Here is a 24,370-nt window from a genome sequence, read left to right as displayed (position 1 = left end):
TTATTTATACTTTTCTAGAAGTGGGAAGCATTCAAGGTGGGAGGGGATCTGAATGTATTTCAGAGATGGTATTTTATGATGCTAAAAACGGTTTAACTGGTGGTGCTCAGCTTGAGAGCTAGCGGAGTTACACTTCCTTGGGGAATATCCACACTGGAGAAGATCTATAAGTGTTTATGGACATATCCTTAAATCTGGAATAGAAGCAGATCTAGCTGTTTGTATATGGATGAAATGTGAACAGATCTACAAACATGAATATATGTATATATATATAAAACTGTGCGTCGACTAGGGACTGTTTAACTTCTGGGATGCTTTACTCCTCAACTGCAGCACGAAATCCCTAGAGAAAGGGATTGAGTGGAAAACTAAGACCAAGATTGTGTAAGGCAGGTGCTGGGCAGAGAGGTCCCATCAAAGCAGTGTGCTGACACTGCAACATCCCCTTTGTGTCCAACAAGGTTATGAAAATGTGTATTTCCTGTGCAGGACTACAGAAGAAAGCAAACAGGGTATGGGAGCAGAAGGACTTGGAGTGTAGGCCTTTGTAGTTCTTCCATTAAAAATAGGTGGACAAAATGAAACAGAACTTTAAATTTAGAGTACAGAGATATAAGCAGAGACTAGGGGAAAAAAATGGGAAATAAAGTATAAGAAAGGTGGCTTCTGAATGCAGTCCATATCTAGAATAACTTCATACTCTTAGGATTAGTGCAAAACTACTAGTATATCTTTATGAGAATGTACTTTCCTCTTCTTTGTGGTATAACTCTTTGGCCAGAGTAACTCATTGCAAACTTTTATATTTGCCTATAGCTTGTAATGTTACTGTTATTTCCATATTGCATGTATGGAGACATAACATCTAGGTATTAGATATTTTTTTTTCCTCTTTATTGCTGGGCATGTGGAAAGAATAGTTACTGGGATTTGGCTACTTTGATAAAGCTGAACTGTTTAAAACCTGAACAGTTTGGTAGAGCTAAAATGTTTTAACTTCTTAAAGAGAACAAAGATGCTTCTGTACAACATAATGCAGCCACCAGTCTTTTGACATCTAACTTTACTATCATGCCTTCAGAATTTGTGTATTTTCATACTTATGAAATGGTAAAAGCGCACCATAAGGTTTTGCTAGACTGTGTATATGTGGAAATATCTATTAACAGGAAACATATGCATGTATTCGGAGTGTTGGCAGCTGTTTTAAACTGTAGTTAAAATATGGTTTGTGTTAATTCAAAATAATAGCTCCAGCTAGAGCATAGCAAATGTTAGATCAACTGAGGACAATGTGTGCTTCTTGCTTATGATAATCAATTTGATATTAATGATGGTATTTCATTTTGAATAGCCACAACAATAAATTATTCTCAGGGTAACGTGGTGGAGCTGAGTCTCCTTTGGCTTTTGGAACCAGTAAAATAACAGAACATCCGTCAAGTTAATAAAGTGTGCCCTTATTGCACATTCTGCATCTGTATGTAAACTGCCAGCATATGATCAAAGATTGCAGCTGTTTCAGTTATATCACCCTCACATCTATAGTTGTAGCAGAGGTGGAGTTCCAGGGACACCCCAGTCACCTTGCAGACAAACAGAGTTCAGTGGAACCTCATTAAATAACACCTTGATAAAGTATGAAACTGGTAGCATATCTATTGGGTATGGTGTATATATAACTTCTGTGTTAAGATTTTGCGTGCTTTGGCTGTGTGTCTTCTCGAGAAATCCAGGCTTTTGCTTACACAAAACTTTGCATACTTTAATTTTGAATTGGTAGTCACCAAATGTCAAGATTATTAATAGCCAAATAGCTGTGTTGTATGGCACACTTTCAGGCCACACAAAGGCATTAATAAAATATCTGATGATAATTAAAATAATCGGAAAGCTGGAATTTTAAAATGTTTAAAAATGTGTTTTCATAGCTGTTGATGCATTTTCCATTTCGTCTCATGGACAAGTGTTTCACTTAAGTCAATGAGTTTTGCCATTGACTTTTACAAAAGTAGAATTTTGCCTAGTCCATTTTTATTAACAATCAGATGTATTTTAATAACAACTAAAGAACTTTTCTGTATTATCAGGTTTCAGTAAGAGAAATGTCACAGAGGGAGACATCTTAATAAAAAAGTTACTCAGGGAGTCATTCCTGAAAAATGTTTTAAGAATTACTTTGAACACAGAATAGCTAATGACTAAACTGCAACAAAAATAAATTGGCACCTTTTGTCTAGAATTTTAAAGACACTATAACCTCAGGCTCATTTTTTGTTTAGTTCTGATTCAGAATTCACCAAAATAGTACAGTTTTACCATTTAGGTAGGTAAGCAGTATGACAAAATCCATGTGGCCAGCTAATGTGATATTAATAGAATTACTAAGACTCAAATATTTGCAGGAATTAATCACTGAGGCAAAACGAAGCTAAAAAGCCCAAGTTTACTTAAGGAAAAGCTATAACAAAAAATAAGACCTTGTGTTCTTAGCTACTCTTCCTAAACCAATTCTTCCCACTCTAGAGATAAAGAAACACATGTGTATTTGTTCTGATAACTTTCAGTGCATGTACAAAAAAGAATAGATTGTAAAACTAAAATATGTCAGGTGGGATAATCATCTATTATGGTAACAGTCAAACTGCTTGTCATGTCATGAAGGGTTATGCTTTAATTAAGCAATAAGGCATGACAGGGTGTGAATTCCAATGTAATAATTCTTGTCGAGTGTATTGTTAGGCAAGAGGCCAAAGGCCTAGTGCCACTGAATGCTGCGGGAATGAATTACTATGCTGTAATTTAAACAATGCAATACCATACTGCAATAACAGTAAAATATTACATTTTAAATGAAAAAAATGCAAATTATAATTTTTTTCCATACCTAATTACTCCCCCAATAAACTATTTCGTTGCCAAGGCTATCACAGAAAAGAGAGATTTTCTTATTTAATGTCGTATTTAGATTTAGATGGCAATTAAACTTTAAAGACAATTGTTTCTGGGAGATCTGAAGGATGCTATTTTGATGCCATTTTTTCTAAAATAAAAAGAACACATACAGCTCTGAGGAACAAGTATTCCCTAAATTCTTTCTTTTCATTGGACTGAATTAGTGTACGACTTTGCAAGTAAGACCTTTGTGAAACTGCTGTCACCTAGGAGCCTTGCATTTAGTGAAGGCTTAGTTATTACCTTTACCTTTTGAAAGCACAATTTTTCTTCTTCCCATTCTTCCATATTGACAACTTTTCAGAAGTTGCCTCATTCATAAAACCTTTCAGATTCATCTTCCAGACTAATTGTTTTGTTAAAAAAATTGTATTTTCCACGATCTTTTTTTCCCTGATTATCAAAGGACAAGTCAATAGGAAGAAGACAAAACACGGGCCTGTGAGAGCTCCTATTATATAGGATAAAATCAAAGATACTGTAAATAGTTTGAGATGTAGAAACAAGTAATGAGTTCTAATATTATTCTGCATTTTCATTGGTTATGTGACATAGGTAGCAAAAACCATGAAGTTATATCTTACAATGCATGATGTTTACAGCTACTGCAAAATCATTCCTCATTGTCCGTTTTGCAATAAGGAATGATTTCCCAGTAGCTGTAAATAAGTTATTTCCCTGTTTACATGTCTGACTGGAAAAGGTTCAGCAGGTTCCATGCCTAAATGGAGACGTGTGTGTGGTTTCCTTCTGGAGAGAAATGGGAAACACCATCCATTGATACCTTTACTTGTCTGTAACTGAGCAAGGTAGGTCAGGTTAGTGGCCTCAAAAAAAACAACCAACCAACCAAAAAACAACAAAAACCCCACCCTATTTCTTCTCAATTGTGAAATTCAATAGAACTGGACTAAAATGTGGGTCTTTTCTCATTATTTCCCATTGCATTTGTGACAGTGATGTAAATCACCACAAGTTGCAGGTGTGCTGTACAGTATCACTCCCATCTAAATCTCTCTCTGTTGCATGTTCTCTTTCTGTTGCGTTTTCCTGTTCAATCCAAGTCTGACTATTGTCTGCGCTGCTGAAAATCAGATACAGGATCAATTTGCAAGTTGCTGTTTGACTCTTCACTTCATTGAAGTTTGTGTCCTTCGGTAAAACAATTTGCCACTTGACTTAATTACATTACAATTAATATACTTCCTTTCAACGTTACAGTATTTACTATGATAATACTATCAAACAATCTTTAATGCTCTTTCTTATATATCAACACTTCTGTGCTGTAGTGTAGCTGTAATAGTAATAATAGACTTCATGTAAGAAGAGGGAAAGTGTTTAGGTCGGGACGCGAACAAAGAGGCAATTTTTTTTTCCATAACACTTGAATTACAAGCAAATTTGCCTTCAAAGGACTCTTTGTACACTAAGAAAAGCTGTCACTATGACAGAGTTCACAGGAGAGAGAAACAATTGGTTTAATTTTCCCAACGGTTGAGTAGCTTCCTCTTCTTTCTAAGCACAATTCATCAAAAAATAAAATATATTGCACTTCTGATACAGTTTACCACAGCCAGTTGAGGAATTTGCATTTGGTTTCATAGTGATTAGGAGGGCATTGCTACTTGTTAGCTCTCAGCAAAGAGTTGTCTTAAATCTGAGACTGCAGTCTAGATAAGGGTTCTCTGCAATTATTCATCAGTAAAACATTTTTAATGGCTGTAACTCCGATAAACTCGTTTTGACTTGCTTTCTCCATTTTCTGGCAATATACACATTTGTATAAATACTCCGTAGCTTCAGCAGAGAAATAAAGCAGCAACAGAAAATGTTCAGGGCAAAGGATAATAAACTGCCAGTTGAAGCTTCTGTTTTTCAAAATAGTAATGCTTTTGCAATTTGATTAGCAATGACATATTATATGACAAAAGAAGAAAAAGGGTTTAGAAATGGAAACTAAAAATAGTTGTGTGGTAATTTAATAACCTGGCAGATTTTATTCCATCTGTTAGGAAGAGTTTGAAAGCCATTTCCTGCTGCCACTCACACCGCAGAAGCTTCAGAGTTCAGAGATGGAATCAAATACCTGATGTGCAAATCTGCTATTATGATTCATATCCAAAGATTCATATCAATATCCTTGCCTAGATTATTGTGTGGGGTTATTTAAAAAAGAAAAAGTGAATGCAGAAGTTCAGGGTTATTATTTTTCCCATTGTCGATACCACACCTTGTGGCAGAAAAAGGACAAAAATATTCATCCCTTGCAATTTATGGAAACGGTTGAAACTGTTCTTTGTGACTGGACAACTCGAGAGACCAGATTTCTCAGACAGGTGGCCCAGTATTGAAATTTCAATAACTTATTTTCAGACTGACAGTACAGTGTTATATTGATTGCCATTCAGGGTGGCCAAGATTAAACTTATTTTCAGACTGACAGTACAGTGTTAAATTGATTGCCATTCAGGGTGGCCAAGAAGAGGGCTGGAGATCTTGGCTGTGAGGACAGGCTGAGAGAGTTGGGGGGTTCAGCCTGGAGAAGAGAAGGCTCCAGAGAGACCTTAGAGCCCCTTCCAGTCCCTCAAGGGGCTCCAGGAGAGATGGGGAGGGACTCTGGGTCAGGGAGGGGAGCGATGGGACGAGGGGGAAGGTTTTTAAACTGTAAAATCAGGGAGGGACTCTTGATCAGAGAGGGGAGCGATGGCATTAGGGGGAAGGGTTTTAAGCTGTAAAAGGAGAGATTTAGATAAGATACTAGGAAGAAGTTCTTTGCTGTGAGGGTGGTGAGAGCCTGGCCCAGGTTGCCCAGAGAAGCTGTGGCTGCCCCATCCCTGGAGGTGTCCAAGGCCAGGCTGGATGGGGCTTGGAGCAACCTGGTCTGGTGGGAGGTGTCCCTGCCCAGGGCAGGGGGTTGGAATTAACCACCCTAAAGCATTCTATGATCCAGAATTGGTAAGGAAATTGGAAAAGAGAACATCAAGTCAATTTCTGTGGACAGGAGATGTGAAAGAAAACACATGTAGTCTATGGGCATGGGTGAGTGGTACAAGCCACTGAAAGCACTATAAACTCTTTTTACACAGAAAAAGGTCTTTTATATTTGGTCATTCAGCAAGAGAATCTAGAGAGAGCGGTGGGAGGTGTCCCTGCCCAGGGAAAGGGGGTTGGAATTAACCAACCTAAAGCATTCTATGATCCAGAATTGGTAAGGAAATTGGAAAAGAGAACATCAAGTCAATTTCTGTGGACAGGAGATGTGAAAGAAAACACATGTAGTCTATGGGCATGGGTGAGTGGTACAAGCCACTGAAAGCACTATAAACTCTTTTTACACAGAAAAAGGTCTTTTATATTTGGTCATTCAGCAAGAGAATCTAGAGAGAGCACTGAAGCTTCACTGCCAACTTGACTTTCCCCACCGGCACTGAAGCTTCACTGCCAACTTGACTTTCTCTCCCCACCCCCCTTAGCTGGCCAGAAGAAACACAGATAAGTGTGTTTATGTCTGAAAATGTAGAAATAATCTACCTTCCTGTTAGATAAGAGTTTTAATTTTTCATGAAAACTTTATGTAATGCACTTTCCACCCATTCACACATCCGCATGCTTTTTGCAAGGTTTAAAATGCTCTGGCCCAAGATTATGCTTTATTTTGCCTGGAATCACTCGTTCAAAAAGAAAATGAAATGGTTCATTTTAATCACAATACAAAGCAGTACTGGCAGTTGTAGCTGTGGCTTTTTCTACATTTGTCTTTTAAAAAGTTTCATCCCTATTTTGCAGGAACCTTTTCAGGTACCTGGTGGAAGCAGAGTGACTGTATATGAAGTTCTGAGCCCTACATGGGAGGCCAGTTACTGTCTTATCAAGGGCTGGCTCTACAGGATGGGCGTTTGCTTAGATATTTCCAGAACTGGGCTAGAACATTGATATAGGGGGATAAATCCTTGTGCTGCACTATTGATCCACCAGGCGATCTGCTGGGTCAGGATATCCTTGTTTCCTGCCCGGGCTGTGCAAAACAGATGTGATATTTCCAAATACAGATCGATTGAAATAGCACCAGTGTTAATGATTTTCACAAGCGCAAGAAAATCTCTCCTTGTGAAGTTTATGCTAACATCTTTTATCAGGTTTAAGATTAGCCTGCTGGAGTAATTAAAACGTAATACCAGATTACTGTGCTAAAGCTAAACTCACAGTGGGTTAATATGTTTTCATATTGAAATCAATTTTTTTTCTCCCAGTGAATAGACTTTGGATTTAATAAGACCAGCTCAAGCAAACAAAGTTGTTAATGTGCAAAATGTGACTTAGGTTTTTTTTTATTTTTCTGTGTTATCTGGGCTTCTGGAGAAGGATGTGGAACTAGCTGCAAGAAAAATGACTGCAAGAGTTGACCTATTTGCCCTTCAGAGTTTAAGTAGAAAATTATGAACTGGAGTCTCCAGAAGTGCATTCTTAAAACTAGCATGAAGATGCGATTTTCCATATGGAACAGCAAAGTTCAGAAGTTCATACTGTTTCATTATATAGATCAGGCACATATCAAGTTTTAATTAATTAGTCCTGATTTGTAACAGAAAGGCTTAAGTTTAACCTCTCCTTTGTGCAAGGCTTACTCTAAGCGTTTCTCCTCTCACCCCTTGACCCGGCGTTAACATTTGGACAGGTACAGCATGTGATACAATATTTACCTTTGTCACCTTATTTTGGTATAAACAAATAGACCCCAAACCTGACTCTTGCATATATGACGACATTATATCAATGATGGCTAAAAAGGCCTTTGTCACCTTATTTTGGTATAAACAAATGGACCCCGAACCTGACTCTTTTGCATATATGTCCACGCTATATCAATGATGGCTAAAAAGAAATACCAAGAAAATCAGAATTTGAATACCCAGTGATACCTGGAATCCCTACAAAAGGAATCTTGAAGAAAAATATATCATTTAATATTCCTGATGATGCAAAAGATATGATAATTTAATTATTTCAGGCGGTGACTAGTGTTGTTTATCTAATCTTTCCAGTTCCTTTCAGCAGTGGATTAGATGATGGATCGGATCAAACCAGCTTTTAGCCTTTTCATTTACAAAGCAAGGATTTTTTTTTTTTTTTAGATGTGTAGCTGCGTGCCGTCCACGCAAGGTGGCTTGGGTAGCCGAGAGGAGTAATAGGGGTGCTGAAACCTTGTCACGGGGAGGTGGGAGGGGTGAGACGTGGTGCTTTCTCCCCGGATGACAGGCTGTGACAGTCAAACAGCACCCGAGCAGAACGAGCGGCGGTGGCAGTTTGCTGCGAGCGGCGCCGCTGTCACAGCTCCCGCCCGAGAGCTCAACGCCAGGGGATTCAGCTCCAGCAGGATTCAGAAGGACCATACAAATGCCAGTTTCAAGAATTTCATTTGTGCTCAGACTCTCCTCTTGTAGGAAATCTGCCTTCGTTTGAGAGCACTAATGTAATTAGCGTGAAGGCTATCGTCACTCTTTAATGACTGGATGTGTCTGTCACTCTGAGTAACTACGTACGGGGGCTACGAAGACCATGTGTCTGCCTGAGCCCAGGATAAAATCCTGTGCATTCAGATACGTGGTACAGGCTTTCATTCCCGAGTAAAAGGGACTGGCTTGATGAAGACTACAGGGAACTTTGAATTTTTTAACACATTCCTTAAAAGGCAAAAGCTAACCAAGAAAATGCACCCCCGAATTCAGTCTTTTCAAGTAGAGCATTCCAGGCTTTTGTGACACAACAAGAGAGACAGATCTTACAGAAAAGGGAAACTAAGTCTCCCTTAGTACATGAGGGAGTGGCATACTATGAATATATTTTTTTCCTCATTTTCTACAGAAAAGGGAAACTAAGTCTCCCTTAGTGCATGAGGGAGTGGCATACTATGAATATTTTTTTTTCTCATTTTAAGCTGACTTCAGACAGTGTTTTAAACCCAGAAGAGCAGTGCTCTTTTGGTACTTTATCGAAAAAACCCAGAAGAGCAGTGCTCTTTTGGTACTTTTTTATCGAAAATTAATTCCAAATTTTACCATTTCTGTTCAGATTGTATTTTAATTTTTTTCCTGATTTTAGTAGTCTTTCCTAAAATGACGGTTAGCAACTTGGTTTTAAACATTTATTTTTCAGCACGCTTGATTTATTTTAATTTCTACTGGCTATAGATGTTAAACAGGTAAAGCTTTACACGTGTTGTCCCATTTTGACACATATTCACCCCATGGCTGCCCAAACAGGGACCTGTTTTTCGGTTTTTGAAATCAATTAAGACAAATCCTGTCTTATTAAGGGGAGACTTGCCAGAACTTATCTTAGATCTGGTCATGTGCATCCATCCTTGGGTCTGTTTCTCTTGCGCTGCTAGGCACGTTGCCTCCTGGCAACTCCTGAGCTTCCCCATTATACCCAACGCAGTAACAGCTGCGATAACATTGACTGGTTGAAATACTGATATCACACTCCACTCTTTTCAGTACAGAGCATCTTTTACACTCTATTCTTTCTCCAGCAAATTATAGAAGAGTTTTTTTTCGCAGAAGACACCCGTGCGGAGACATGAGTTCAGTTTCTGGGACGTACCTGTCCTTTCCTCAGCCCTGTAATGCCCTTGTTCCTGATAGGAATTGAGCCATGCTGGGAGGGAAGGATTTGTAGGCAAAAATGCCTGAGAAACTATATAGGGAGCATTGTTTCCATCTGGTGAACATTGTGTGGTTCGCCAGGGAAAAACTCAGATCCATCTGTCTTTTCTGGGTATGTCAGAAGAGGTTGCTCTCTAATAAATATTATCAGTGTTCTGGAGTGGTTATGAGGTGAAGTGGGACTTTGACCAAGCAGCAGGAAATTAGAAGTCTTCTTTTGGAACATCAGCGTCTTTTCTTCTCACTTCTCTTCCCGGATATCTGCAGACCCTCCAAGGGTTGGCCAGGGATGTCATAATCCACTTAATATATGTCACCAAGCTAGGACTTTGACCTCATAAATCAGAACGGGGGCTTACAAGATAGAAGGAAGATAATGGTTTGCCTCAGAAATTGCACTCAAACTGGAAAAAATATGAATACCAACCTCAACAAGATTAATCTGTTTGCTTTATGACTTCTGTCCTTGAAATTATTGTCTAAAATTAAAATTATGCATTCGAGAGCCATTCCTTAAAAACAGATGTAAACATTCTATTCTACATTCTATTCTATTACCTATTCTAGGTAAAAGAAGCTGCTTCTACCTCAAATACCAATCCAGAGTGTTCACAGAGCAGTATAATTTCATTAAAAAGCTTCAGTTTTTAAGCGAAAAGGCTAGAGGAGGTGTTGTCAATATCAATATTAAATGTTTTCTAATTAGTAAAATTAAGTTAATAAATTTGACAACAGTTGAATACAGAGTAATCATGTGTGGAAAGCTACTCAGTGATTTGTTTAAAATAAGTCATTAAAGCCATGATTTAGATGTTATGTCTTCCTTACCCACCACACAAGCGGTTAATAGAAAACATTCAATTTTACTGTTTTGAAAGGAAAAATATATTTTTCTAAAAGAGCTGTAAATTAGGTTGTGCTGGAAGCATCCATTTTTTTGCCTCCATCACTGCCAACTCCCACTGTTTTCTTTGATATATGATTTGCAGATGACTATTATTATTTATGTGTTTTACAATTACTACGAATGACACCTCCCCTTCCTCAGCCCTAAGCCACAAATCTGAAATGAATAAATGCTGTTTATTGTGACAGTCTGCCTTTTGTCTGCGGAACAATGACAAACTACACCACTGACAGCCCGTTGCTGTTTTTAACTACTGCTCTCGAGCTCAGTCTTTGAGTGTTCTTCAGAACACGACAGCAGACAGTCTGGAATAAAATAAGTGAAAATGTATTGCATTTGTTTAGCATGCCGTGACACCATTGTCCAATACACTGAGTAAACAAGAAGAATAAATAATACAAGTATGAGAGGTTTTCGTTCTCTGCATTTCATTGCCATTTGTACAACTCTGGTCATATCGAAATTATTATATTAAAGCTTTTTAGTATTAATCATTTTGATATTCGTACTGAGAATTGCCTTCTGGCTGGAATGAAGTGAGGGAGGAGGCATAAAAGGAGCACTTTTAATTCTTTGGGAAATCTAAGAATGTTTCTATTCACTCTGAGCTCTTCAACAGAGGAAAGGTATCGTGGAATGACTTCAACTGTGAATTTTGTGAATGTCTTCTCACCTGCAGCTAGTTAGTTTTTTAAGAAATGTTAGCATTACCTGTTTAATATCTAATTGTACCTAGCAGAGTAGGTAAATCAGCTCTTATATTTTGACTAGACCCTGGCTTCTGTCTAAAAGCAGCCTTATAAAAATGCCCAGGTATTTATTCAACGTCATTTTCTTTAAATCAGAGTTTACACACATTTCTTCTTGAAACTAGATGTTAGCCTTTTTTTTTATGCCTTTTCCTCCCCTTACACACACCTGGTGCATATGTGGGCATGTGCACACACACAAGCATATGACAATGCTAGTTTACAAACCTTTTTCCATGTATTTATGTGTTTGTGTACATTAATGAGTAGTGCGCTGTTGTTCTACTTAACTGTCTAAATAGAACAGCATCACAAAGGATTTTCTGGCTTTTGTATTATTGTCATAGTATATCGTGCTACTTTTAATAATGGAAGAGTGATGTCTAGTGTTTAACTTTGATCTTTGTTCAGTGGATAATGCTACATATGCCTAATATCTGACAAAAAAAAAAAATACCCAAGATTTCCTAAATTACTTGTTGTGTACTGGTCAGTCTAGGTCCCTTCAGATTCCTCAATTTCTTTGTGGCGTTTTAAATATTTTTTTCCTCTTTCTTTTCTCGAATCAAAGATAATGGAAGAAATATGACCAAATTCCAAGTCTGCATTGGTAGTGCTAGCTTGTAGAAAAATATATTTCTAATTAATAAGACATAATCTTGCTTGAAACTTCCCATAATTACATACATTAAAATCTGCAGTTAATTTTTTAGTGTATCTCAGATGAATAACTTGCCTTCTCTTCAACTATCTGTATCTCCTATCTTATTGTCTTTTTTTTCTCCTTTAATATTCCCTTTGAAGTTCCCAGCACCTGTTTTATTTCTTAGACCTCCTATCTTCCTCCTTGCAGAAACATTCTCAATATAGTTTTCTGTCAGTTAAACAGTGGGCTTTATTATTTTCATTTATATTTTTAAATACAATTAAAAGCCATGAAGTAGGGAGCAGGGCAGCTTCAGAGTGCACAGATTCTTGTCCTTGAAAGAGTCATTCCTCCAGGATCACAGTTTTTATACTAATAGGTGGAGAAAACCCTTGAAGAAAATCCATGAAGTAATATAGCCTATTGTATATTTTTTTGTATGCTGATTAATAGATGGTATAAACTGGTACTCGGTTCGTCTCTGGGTGCAGCACACAGAAATAATAATCTCCTGTGCTTGAAAGAACTGTTTTGTGAATACTTTTTAGTGTAAACTGTGGTAGAGTGCATTAAGATACAGTGTGGTGATATAAGCATGAAAGTATTCATCTAATGGCAGAAAAAGAGGGTCTTGTATATGTTTTGGTGGGTAAAAAGTCAGAGTTTCTATTAGGTTCCCTTCCCATAGGCTCAATCCACACTAAACTTCAAAGAAAACCACTTCTAATTCCAGTAATTCTAGGTTAGCAGTTTTTTATAATGTTGGACAGCATGAAATTAATGAGTGAAGCACACAACATAAACACAAGTGAAATCAAGAATGTGCATATGCATTCAGTAAAGAAAGGCATTTTGATGTTTTCAGCTGGGGATTCTAAGCCAACAGAGAACACTTCATCCTCTTGTGGCGCCTTCCCCTTTGAACAAAGAGCATCGTGTCCATTCATGCAGCTGAAGTGTCCTTCCTAAAGACACAAAGTGTGGTTCCACTATTTCAGATATCTAGGTTATGGCCATTATCTAGCTATAATAAGCTAGATATAGCTAGATAAGCTATAATCAGTAGAGCTATCCAAATGTTAACGAGATCTTTCTCCAATCTGGAGACTAGCTAAGCTTTCCTGTCAGTTATTCACAGCTGTATATTGATTTATTTTTTTTACTTTCACTATGAATTTTACTGAGATGATTTTAGAAAGTCTCCTCATTAGTCATTCTCTGTGCATTATAGTTGAAACAGTTATTGATAGTTAAAAACAACAGAAAAATGTTTACACAAGGACAATGGATTACCTCTCAAAACCTTAATACAAAGCATGTAGGAGCAACTGCTTGTGATAATTAAGATGAAAATCTAACAAACGCATGTTGAAACTTAAATCAGTGTTTACTGTCATTTGAATGGATACAGAGAGATTGATAAATAGTAATAAAAAGATCAGTAAAGCATGTGCAACAGGCACTTTGCTGATTTAACATAGAGATGAGACTTCCTGCTTGCTGGGAACTTCTGTTATCAATCACAGAAATGCTGGGAATGAAAAATTTGGCCTGCAATGTAAACTGTCCAAATCTAAGCTTTTGTCAGGAGTGTTACAGTGAATTGTAATGATTAAGCCTTAAGGTCCTAATGTGACTTTAGACATAATCTAGGTAGGTACAGTAGATTCACATGAACATAAAAACTTACTTGAGTTATAGTGATGTGATTACCTATCTCTCTACCTGTAGAGTATGTGCGGTTTCACATCCATGGAATAGCTTTAAAGTAGCTTGAAAGAAGCTACAATGGTGAAGCTACTGTTCAACAGAAATATTCCTCTCACACTTGGAAATTGTTTATTTGAGGTAGCTGTAGTCACTTGCAGAATGATAGTGCCAGGGGGATCTTTCCTCAACAGCAGGAAGGGTGAGGTCCCTTCGTTAAATAAGCGCCGTGTCCCTTCCCCAGTGCTCTTGCCCATCATTCCAGCTGGAAAAGCCAGAGCTATTTGTATTCATCCCTCCTCGGCTTCTCCTTCCCTCTCTCTAGTTTAATTCATCGCAGAACCGGACAGCATGGGATCAATGAATGAATCCTATTTCAAGTGACAATACATTAATTTAGAAATAGGAATATACAGCCATTTTGACAACCCAGATTTGGTATTCTAATCTAATAGAAAAGCTTTCATGCACTTACATTGCCTCTTGGCAGCCTAAACAAATCTCTATCTGTGAGAATAGTACTGTGCCGATCATATAACTATGCTGTTTACGCTTCAATTTGAATATATAAAGCAGCTTTTCAATTATAAATGTATTTCCCTTAAATTTCCTTGGGCCCTGGGGCCACGGGAGATGAAACCCAGTAACAAGTAACAAGCAGTAACAAGGAAACTGTGAGATGACCAAAAAAGAGGCTGTTAATTCAGACCCCTTGTGGTAACAGACCTATAATCATAAAATAATTTTCATAAAATTGTCACTTGAAGCACCCATACAGGGAGACTGCATTGGTATTAACCATTACAACTTTTACTAAGGATTGGTTTTACCCTTTTTTCTTTTTTACATTTGGTCTGCTACCATGAGTATTCTGTGAGTGCTACTCTGTCTGATATTCATAGATTTTACTGGAACTTGAGCAGGCAAATCACCAACCCCCAGCAGCGGAGGAAGGATAGGATGTGGAGCAGACATAGGATTTGACTTGTGCCTACCAGACCGTCTGATCTTGCTGCAGAGTTGCCTTAGGTAACACATCAAGAGCTCTCAAAACAGTGTAGGAAACACCTTCTGAACTGAATGTGACTGTAATTAATACAGTCACCAAAATGACATAGAAAGGAATGTCTCTTGGAGTATTTCCCGTGTCAGTTTAATTCCTGATCTTCATCTCTAAGGAAGTTACTACCTCAAGCCCAAACTAACACAGCAAAACACATCTCAGACAAGCTGCCATTTCATAAACTGAAGAGAAAAATGGGACAAAAATCTCAGAAGCCCTATAAAGTTTGCCAGAGATTTCTTTTTACTAGTTAATTTTATGGACTGAACATGAGAAGCCATTGTGGAAGGCATCCATGTTTCTGGTTAAATTTATTGTCTGATTTGATCACACACTGAGCATATGAAATTGGCATTAATTTCAACTGTAATGGGGTGCTATAGTTTATGTTTTTCAAAAGGATATCTTGCAGCTAAATACCTGAATTCTGTTGATGTCAGTGGAAATTACTCACTAAGGTTTGCAAATTACTCAAAGATGTGCAAATTATTTGTCTGTGTTGTCAAGTCAATGCTTCCCGTGCCTTTGCTAGTAAGGAAAATTACAAAAACTGGGTCCACATCTGGTCATTAGAAAGTGAACCTCAGTCTCACTGCAATTTAAGAAAAGGTAATAAAAAGTAAAAGGTGTATCTACAGATACTCTGATTAGCTTTTCATCAGCATAAGAAACCACAAAACATGTACAACTTGGGTTTGCATTCCAGTACTGCCTTCAGAACGCTGGGGTGTTCTCCAAGCACCGAAGCAGTGTAGAATTCCCAATGCAAAGAGATTTACAGATAAAAAATGAGGGATAAGAAGATTAGAACTAAAATATATGCCATTTTTGTAGAATATATAATGAAATCCCTATTAATATGTAGCCTAGACTATGAAGTTTCAGCATGGATCTCTCAGACTTTGCAGAGGATTTGAAAAATCTTCTTGGAGTAATTACATAAATATGCAAAGGGAAACTGTTAGTTTGCTCATGTTATCTGGCAGAAGCTTACTGAAAATGACAAAAGAAAGAAAAGTCTGGAAGAAAGCTAACAATTGCTTTTCTCCAGAATATGCACTGCGACTTGGTGCTGCTAAAAACCTAGAGGAGGGAGGAACTCGCTGAGAAGGAAATATTTGCCAGTGATGAAAGCTTATAGGGATTATTGAAGACTAAGGAGAGTTGTGAGGAGCACCCAAAGAACCTGACACCTCCAGAGAAAGTAAGTTCAGTGGTGGCTGATGAAATTCATCGTCCCTAAGAGGGAGGCAGCCCACGCTGCAGTCAGCGGGTTGCAGTGTCCTTCATGTACAGAGGGACTTGGAATTGGATGTAGCCTCTCAGGACAAAGATCTAGGCATCACTGCAGACAGCTCAATCAAGACATCTGCTTAAAATGTATCAGAGGTCAAAAAAGTGAATAACATTTAGGCTGTGTAGGGAATATTATGGAAAATATTACAGCGTTACATAAATTGATGTACATCCTTACCTTTACTGTTAAATTCCATTTTGGTCAACTCTTTTGTGGAAATTATGTGGAGAGGAAAAATTGAAGGTTACACAAGGGCATATATATTTTCCTCCTGCTTAGAAGGAAGAACAGTAAAAAAAAAAGATATAAAATTCTGAATAACGATCAAAATCTCAAATGGATGTTTCCCTTTGCTCAGTCTTAATAAAGAGATCAACTAGAGACGTGTACTTTTATGAATTCTATGGTTGGTCTTTAGTACTTACTATATTTGATTTCTTTCAATTTAAGATTTGTGTGATAGTGTTTAATTAAATGCTACAAGTCTGGGAATAAGAATTCAGCATTTAGTAGTAGCAGAAAAATACGGATAAAAGTGAGAAACTTCATATTTTAAAACATTATATCATCCTATATTATGTCCCAGAATTTCATCGTTCCTGTGTGGTTTTAGTCAAAGAGGAGAGTTAGGTATTTTTCCTAAGTAAATACTGTTATTTTCTACTTTTAAACTTGTATATCTTGTCTCGTTTCCACTGTTCCCAAATTCATGGCATCACACAGTTTTCATTGGAGGGGGGGAAATATTGATAAGAAACTACCAGTGTAGTGGAAAACTTTAGCTCAAATAAAGCTTGGATATGTTTTTCCTATTTGTAACAAAAGTGTTTTTTTAAGAACTGGAAGGTAGAGGAGCTTAACTGTTGAGGCTGGTTACCTAGGCTTAAGTCTGTATGATGTGCAGGAATACTTTTCAGACTGTGATGACAGAGCCTTGTAAATTCAGAATGGACTAAAAGACAAACCCAGAAGTCAAATGCTTCTGTGGAGCACTTTCCCAAATATAATTTCAAAGCACCATAAGACCATTATCTGACAGTAATTTGAGCTGTTTAGGACAGTGTACACACATCTCACTTGAGCAGAATGAAAATATAATTTCAAAGCACCATAAGACCATTAACTGACAGTAATTTGAGCTGTTTTAGGACAGTGTACATACATCTCACTTGAGCAGAATGAGGATTTTAAGATGATTAAAAATATGGTTTAGTTATCCTAATGGCTGTTTGAAAAAAGATATATATCAAATGGTTTATTATGATGTGATAGAAGGAGAGAAGATTTTTTAAGTGGGAGATACACTCACAGTTATCTGGGCAGTTAAACATCGGACCATGAACGAGTAAAAAGAGGAAAAGGCCCAGGAACCATCTTTCCACCTTCATTGGTTTTCGTTGTTTCCGTTGTTTCCTTTTTCTCCCTTCTATTGTCTTGAGTTAGAAATGTAGTTATTCTACAAAGATCATAGAATGGTTTGGGTTGGAAGGAACCTTAAAGTCCATCTAGTTCTACCTCCCCTGCCATGGGTAGGGACAGCTCCCACTAGATCAGGTTGCTCATCTGGCCTGGCCTCGGTTTGGGTTGGAAGGAACCTTAAAGTCCATGTGTGCCTCCCCTGCCATGGGTACAGCTCCCACTAGATCAGATTGCTCATCTGGCCTGGCCTTGAATGCAAGATGAACATGGAGACCTCTTGATTAATTCCTATTTTTACACTGTTAATTTAGTGCTTCTACATAAGATGCTTTTTTGTTTTTTTCTTGTTCTTTGTTACTCAGAGGTTTAATAGAGTTTCTTCTACTCTTGATCTTCACCCTGGGAAAAATACAACTCAACCTTAAAGCAGTATTTAAAAAGAATAAAATCTAGTTATGATGTCATTTGTAATGTCTACATTATAAATTTCTAACATGTTTTCTTTATCACATGTAAATGCTACTAAGAAGGATAAGCAAAGGTGAATAGCCCTGAACTCTATCCATTTTTACAACATAGAATAAAAACATTTTGCCAGACTTCTTCCTTAAAATATCATTGTGCTCTGAGTGAGCTGTTTTTTTGAACTTTATAAAAAACGTTAAAAGGGCAAGAAATGAAGGAATGAGCTCTCTGCTGAAGGAGGGGTAGAAAACACAGTCACAGGTCTCTGGGCATAAGGAATATCAGAAAAATGTTGGAGAACTGGGGTGTGCTCTTAATTGCCTGGCAAGCTTTCATCTGATAGATAACCAAGCTAAAATGTTGTAGGTTGATAATTAGATAGTTTTTGATTGCTGCACTTGCAGTAATTCTTAAATATTGGGAAGTACAAGCAGTAGAACAATTCCGTTGAGAGCAAAAAACTAAATGATTGCAGTCTCATTTCTGAAGTCTTTTATGGTGATTGTATAAAAATTGGTCAAGAATTATTAAGTTAGTTCTGTAACTTTATTGGTATTTTGAATTTGACTCTTGTCCCATTGTACACTGCTATAAAATAATAAATGTAGATAAGGGGGGAAAGTAGAGGTTTAGACACCATCTGCATGGTAATAACTCTCTTTTCTCATTCTAAGACTTATTATTTAATATATTTAATATATTATGTTAAATATATGTGAAAATAATTGTACAAGGTCTTAATTTGAGTGAGCAAGATTCTCTGTACAATCAAGTTGTACACCTCACTGAAGTGAAAAATTGTTACATTCACAGTAAAATTCTTATCAATCAAATACATAAGGATATGACAAAAATTGGTGGCTTTGTTTTGATAAAACCTGCTCTTTATAAACCCATGTTGACTAACAGCAGCTACGTTATCTTCCTTCTCATCTTTGAGAATCCCTGTGAAATGCCGGTGTTGTACCTGGCACTGCTGAGGGGCCCAAATTTAGATGGACTCTCCAACTGATTCTTTGCCTTAATGACATGGCACCTCTTTGACTGTGGACTCTAAAAACCGCAGCCCAATCAACTCCAACATGTACTGGCCCAAATTTAGATGGACTCTCCAACTGATTCTTTGCCATAATGACATGGCACCTCTTTGACTGTGGACTCTAAAAAGCGCAGCCCAATCAACCTCAACATGTGTTGGGAAAAAAATAATTGTTATTTTTGTCCAGAGAACTCATCATTTAATTCTTTCAAAAGTCATCTACTTCATCTGACATTCTGATTTTAAAATGATGGGTTTAAGAACTGTGTTAAACATTATCTCTAGTTACTGTTGACAGGGAAAAGATTTCAGTACCATCATCATATATATCATGAGCTTTCTGCCTAAATACAGAATGAAACTATTGAATAATTCCGACATTTTTATTTATGTTTAACTCTGATGGCCACAGTGCTTTCCTTTGTATATTTTCCTCATCTTTTTTGTAGCCCATGTTTCATTTAATTATCAATTTCATTTCAATTCCCTAACGTATTCTTCTTGCAATTGGTTTTGATTTCATGAAATGTTTGTTTGTGAGGAACCAAAATAATGCATAGTTCTCTTTTGGAGTTCACATTTAGCACATGAAAATGGAATAGTCTAGCAATCCGTAGTCATGCAGGCTGTGCTTTCTTACTTATATGGCGCAGTGAATGATCATCTGCCTACCTATGAGGTCGTTTTTAGGAGACTAATTTATACTTAGAACTTTTATTGTTTCAGAAAGAATTTCACAGAGTGTAGGCAAGCAGAGAAATATCTTCAAAGTAACCGAGATTTTTCTCAAAGGAGTGGAGTAGAGTTTATTGAAGATCAAAAAAATTCAAATCTATTAAAAGTGACTCTATGTGATAGAAATCTACTAGAGAATTACATGAAAGTGGTAGGAGAAACTTCTGAAACGTTTAAGATAGAGCTGAAAAATAAGCTGAACGTCAGGCTCCCATTTATTTTCCAACTCGGTGATATCACCAGGCCCCTCACAAGCTGTGTTGCCTCGCGCGTGGGGCTGAAAGCCTCGTACAGTAATTCCTCATTCCCCCTTTGATTCCTCCATGCCTTGTCAGGAGATAAATGCAGACATACAACTCTGCATCATACAGGGCAGTAATATTTAAGGGAACACTCCTGTGACACACACGGACCACTCATTTCTTGTTAATACGGCAACAGCAGAAAGTCTCCAGAGGGTTGTCCAACCTTATAATGAGGGCCCCGTGTTACGTGCAGTTCTGCAGCCTCAGAAGTGGCCGTGGATTCATCCCCTGCTGGGAAATTTGGCTGCCGCCCGAGGCCCTCTGGAAATCGTGTTTCTTGCTATGCCTGGCCACGTGCAGGACCCTCCTGCTGAGAAAAGCAAGGAAATTTGCTGAACTGCATTTATCTCTTTCTCTTCCCTCATCGCCTGAGAGAGAGAAAAGGATCTGCAGAGCAATATTTCCTTCATGTTTTTTTTCTTCTAAAGAGGGAAGTAGGAGGGACATCAAATATTCCTCAGGATGTGCTGATTGTGAAAGTCAGTAAAGAATTTGATTTCAGGAGGACAGTCGTACACTAGCAGATAGAACAGAAACTACAAACTCATTGAAAAGAGGATGGAAGGAAGCCTTGAATGTTCTCTTCTCAAGAGGTTCCAAGACCAGTATAGGAGAAAAAAGGAAAGGTGTCATGTGAACCATCCCTGTTATTGTCATGACGTACCAAAAGCAATGAAACAGTAATAATCACATGCCTTTTTTTTAATATATTTTATGCATCTAATCTCATCTAATTGATGTTCACTCCTTTATTTTTCACCTGGTAGATGAGTTCCAAGAGCCAGTGACATGTAAGGGACAAAATTGTGAAGAACAGGCTGCCAAATTATATGCTTAAAACGGCAAAATAATTGCACACACAAAATACTGGGCAGCAAATGGTCTTTTCTATGCTGCGGTGCTGAAGTGTTTAGAAAACAGCAAGTAAATAAAAAAAGTTACTAGCTTCCCCTCAAAGTGTACAATTGAAGGGCTTGATCTCAAATACAAGGGATGTTCAGTGTTTGTTTGGGGTCAGCGTCTGAAATAACAGGAGACCTGGAATGAAATAAATGGGATGTTAGACGAGTATAAATGGAAACTGCTCTTGAGCACACAATTGATGGGGAGGAAAAAGGCAATTTTATTTACTCTGTGTTCTTTTTTCTTATTCTAATGTTTCCTGTTAAAATCTTGGGAAGAGCTTGTCTGACATAAATAATTTGTGTGTTTAAGTTAATAGAGCTGTCATAGTATATAATGACTTGAGCCGGTCAAAAGCAAGATAAAACATTGCTGGTAATGCTAATAGCAATATTTTAATAAGCTTTTGCACGCAGGGAAAGATGTGGGGTTTTTATTTATTTATTCACTTGTGCTGCAGAATTAGGGAAAAGCAAACACCAAGGTGGACTGGGGAGGGGGTTACAGGGATCTGTCGCTGGAGAGAGATCCTTCACAGATGAGAAAACTTACCTTGTAGGTAAATAGACATTAGAGAGATGTGAGCTGAGAGTGATTGCAAATGGACTGAAGGGGGTGGATCACAGGAAGCCAATGCAGAAGTCAAGGATTCAGAAAAGAGTGAGTGTCTTAGGGCTGTTATAAAGAAACAGAATCAAGCAGTAAAAAATAAATTTGAGACGTAGCTCCTACCAGAAAGTAGACAATAAGAGAGTAATGTAATAAGGAGAACCAAGAACGGGAAGGATTTCAGTTTCAGAATTATTTTATATATGTATATAGCCACATACTTAACACAAAGAAATATCTACAAGTGTCTGTGTGTGTATATATATATATATATATATACACACATACACGCAGGTGCAGTATGGATGCTTTCACTGTAAATGTTTTGTTTCTTTCGAGAAACAGTGGTGAAGCATAAAAAGTTTTGTAAGCCATAAAATATTACATTTGCAGATTGGTTTATTATGCTATGTATATATACATGCACATATACTATTATGGCTCTTTTAAGAAGAATCTTATGTCCTCAGTGTGTTTGGCAAATACAGTTTATGACCTAGAACCAGGTTGTTGAGTGATAACATTTGGGGGAATCTATAGGATTCTGTGTTACGCTTTTTTGCAATAAGGAGCTACTAGAAATTGTTTTGCTCCTGCCAGACTGCTGGATGCACAAAAAAAAAACCTGGGTGCAATTTGTTTCACATGTTATGCGCGTAATAGTTTGAGTAAAAGTGTATATAATCAAACTGCTTTTCAAACCCATGATATTTCCTGGCTCATATGAGATGATAAAAGATTTATTTTATTTTTTTCCTGTTTTATTGTTATTTTTTCAAATCAAACGAGGTTGTGAAATCGTTACTTAAAGTCAAGAAATTGTCAAACAACAAGATTAGCTTTTGTTCTGAGGCAGGAAAAGAAACATAGAGTATTTAAATTAAAAGGTTTTATATGGTGATTCTGAACTGATGAGGCAAACAATAGGTAGATAGAGACAGTGCAACTAATACGGAATAGTCAAGTGCCTCAAAATTGAGCTTAAAGTATAAAAAAGAAAAAGCCCTACTCTGGCTGGTAATTGCATGAAAGCAGGAAAAAAAACCTTCAAATATTGCTGGAATCCGGTAATTCTAGAGTATATTTATATAGTTAATATGCAGTATTCTGATATTTTTACCTCCCTAGAGTCTACTTCATTTAGACCACATGAACAAAAATCCAAAACCTTCTTCATTAGCACTTAAAACAGCACATTTCATCACCAATTGTCAGCTTGGCTGCAGTATGTAGATTATATTTTCCTTTTTTATAATTAAGTGTTATCAATGAATATCGACTTACAAATACTACTACAGGATTTCAAAATATACTAAGTTTTTTTTTTCCATGTTATTTAATACCGATTATTATAATGCTTGTTGTTGTTTAGCTACTTTTAAAGTAGTGTATAAAATAATTTACATCTTCCTCAGCAAATCTTTACTGTCCCAGGTGACTGATGTGCAGGGAGGTTTGGTTCAACTGCAGAATACAACAGGTGAAGGGCACCACGTCATTGTGAACCCCACCTTTTCGCAGTGTTTCAGTTCAAACTGGAGCAGAGAAATAAAGAACATTCTAGGTAACAGTATAGTCTGATATGATGTGGGTTTTTATTTGTGACTTTGGGAATAAATTGCAGTGTGGGAAAAGCAGCTGAAAACACGGATAAAAGTCGAATGCAGGATTATTGTAGACCCTGTCAAAATAAATGGGAGAATATTTTTTTAGTATGTAATTAAATGTCAAGATTTGTGAGTTAATGGAATTTCTGTAGTCACATCAAGGTCAGACGAGCAATTACTGTTTATGAATTATCTGAAATCTTGTATAGCCTCTTCTAGCTAGTCTTGTAGCATCTATTTATATTAGACATCTTTGCCATTTCTGATGTTTCTCCCCCATAGTTTCTGTTAACTGCAATGTGGTGCATTTTGTCAATTCTGTAGTTGTGTGCAAAACCTTCCTTTATTTCACTGAAGAGCTTGCAATTAGCCCACTTCTCCCTATTGAGAAGCATCTTTGTAATAACAGCTTTCCTGGCAGAGCTTTTGTTAGGCAGATTTTAAAATCAAGAGGCTACAAAGGTTGGGGAAAAATCCAATCATACAAAAGTTCAGCAAATCCCTTTCAAGGTCATATCAGTTAAGATTACATAGATTTTCCACTTCAGCAAACAGACCAGTTTAGCATTTTTAGGGGCAAATTCGGAACGCTAGAAGTGATAAACCATTTCTAAGTGAAATCGTTTGCTGAACTCAAAAGAAAAGCCCGGGCTCTTTCTTTTTCCCCCCTCCCATCTGTAATGGGGTTACCTTTCTCCCCCATGTGTAGCCTCTTGTGTCACTGTCTTTGAAGTCATTCAGGGCCTTTGCTTTGACAGCCACCGGGTGTGGGAAGTCTCAGGCTGTAGCAAGGATCTCCACGCCATAATCCGCCCGGGCGCTGTTGGTCACCCATCCAGCTGCAAGCAGCAGCTTAATAGTCAAAGGGCATGGTAATTCCCTCCTCCTGTCTTTTTCTTTCTTTCCAAGGCAAAATCTTCACCTGGTGTATTTTGTTGGGGTTTTTTTTGTTGTTGTTTCTTTTTTTTTTTGATTCACACATTCTAATTATGACGGCTGCCATCGTCAGCCCTGTGGGTGACGCGAGGAATTCTCTGAGCCAAGAGCTAATACCCCAGCTTGTTAAGCGACCATGTCAGCCTGATTTTAGGGCCCATTTTGCAGTTCACCGCAGGCCTATCTAAAAGCATCAGGAGTCTCCGTCTAGCGGGACAGGCTCATTGTCTTTCTAAATGTCTCCTTCTGATAAGCAGATCCAAATATGGTGCATTCAGTGTGGATTTGAAGGCACAGTGGGGAACTTGGCTCACACAGTGGATACAACAAAATGCTTAATATTTTCGCTTGGTATAG

At 37.5% G+C, this 24,370-nt stretch overlaps 1 protein-coding gene across 1 annotated transcript in view; it reads left to right on the top strand.

The window, feature by feature from the left end:
• TENM3 (teneurin transmembrane protein 3) overlaps window positions 1-24,370 on the top strand; it is a 1,441,984-nt gene that overhangs the window by 781,472 nt on the left and 636,142 nt on the right. The window lies entirely within an intron of this gene.

This window comes from Calidris pugnax, unplaced genomic scaffold (assembly GCF_001431845.1).
Source record: "Calidris pugnax isolate Ruff unplaced genomic scaffold, ASM143184v1 scaffold58, whole genome shotgun sequence".
Classification (NCBI taxonomy): Eukaryota; Metazoa; Chordata; class Aves; order Charadriiformes; family Scolopacidae; genus Calidris; species Calidris pugnax.
The sequence above is the reverse complement of the archived record's forward strand: the minus strand, read 5'-3'. Positions and strand labels throughout refer to the sequence as shown.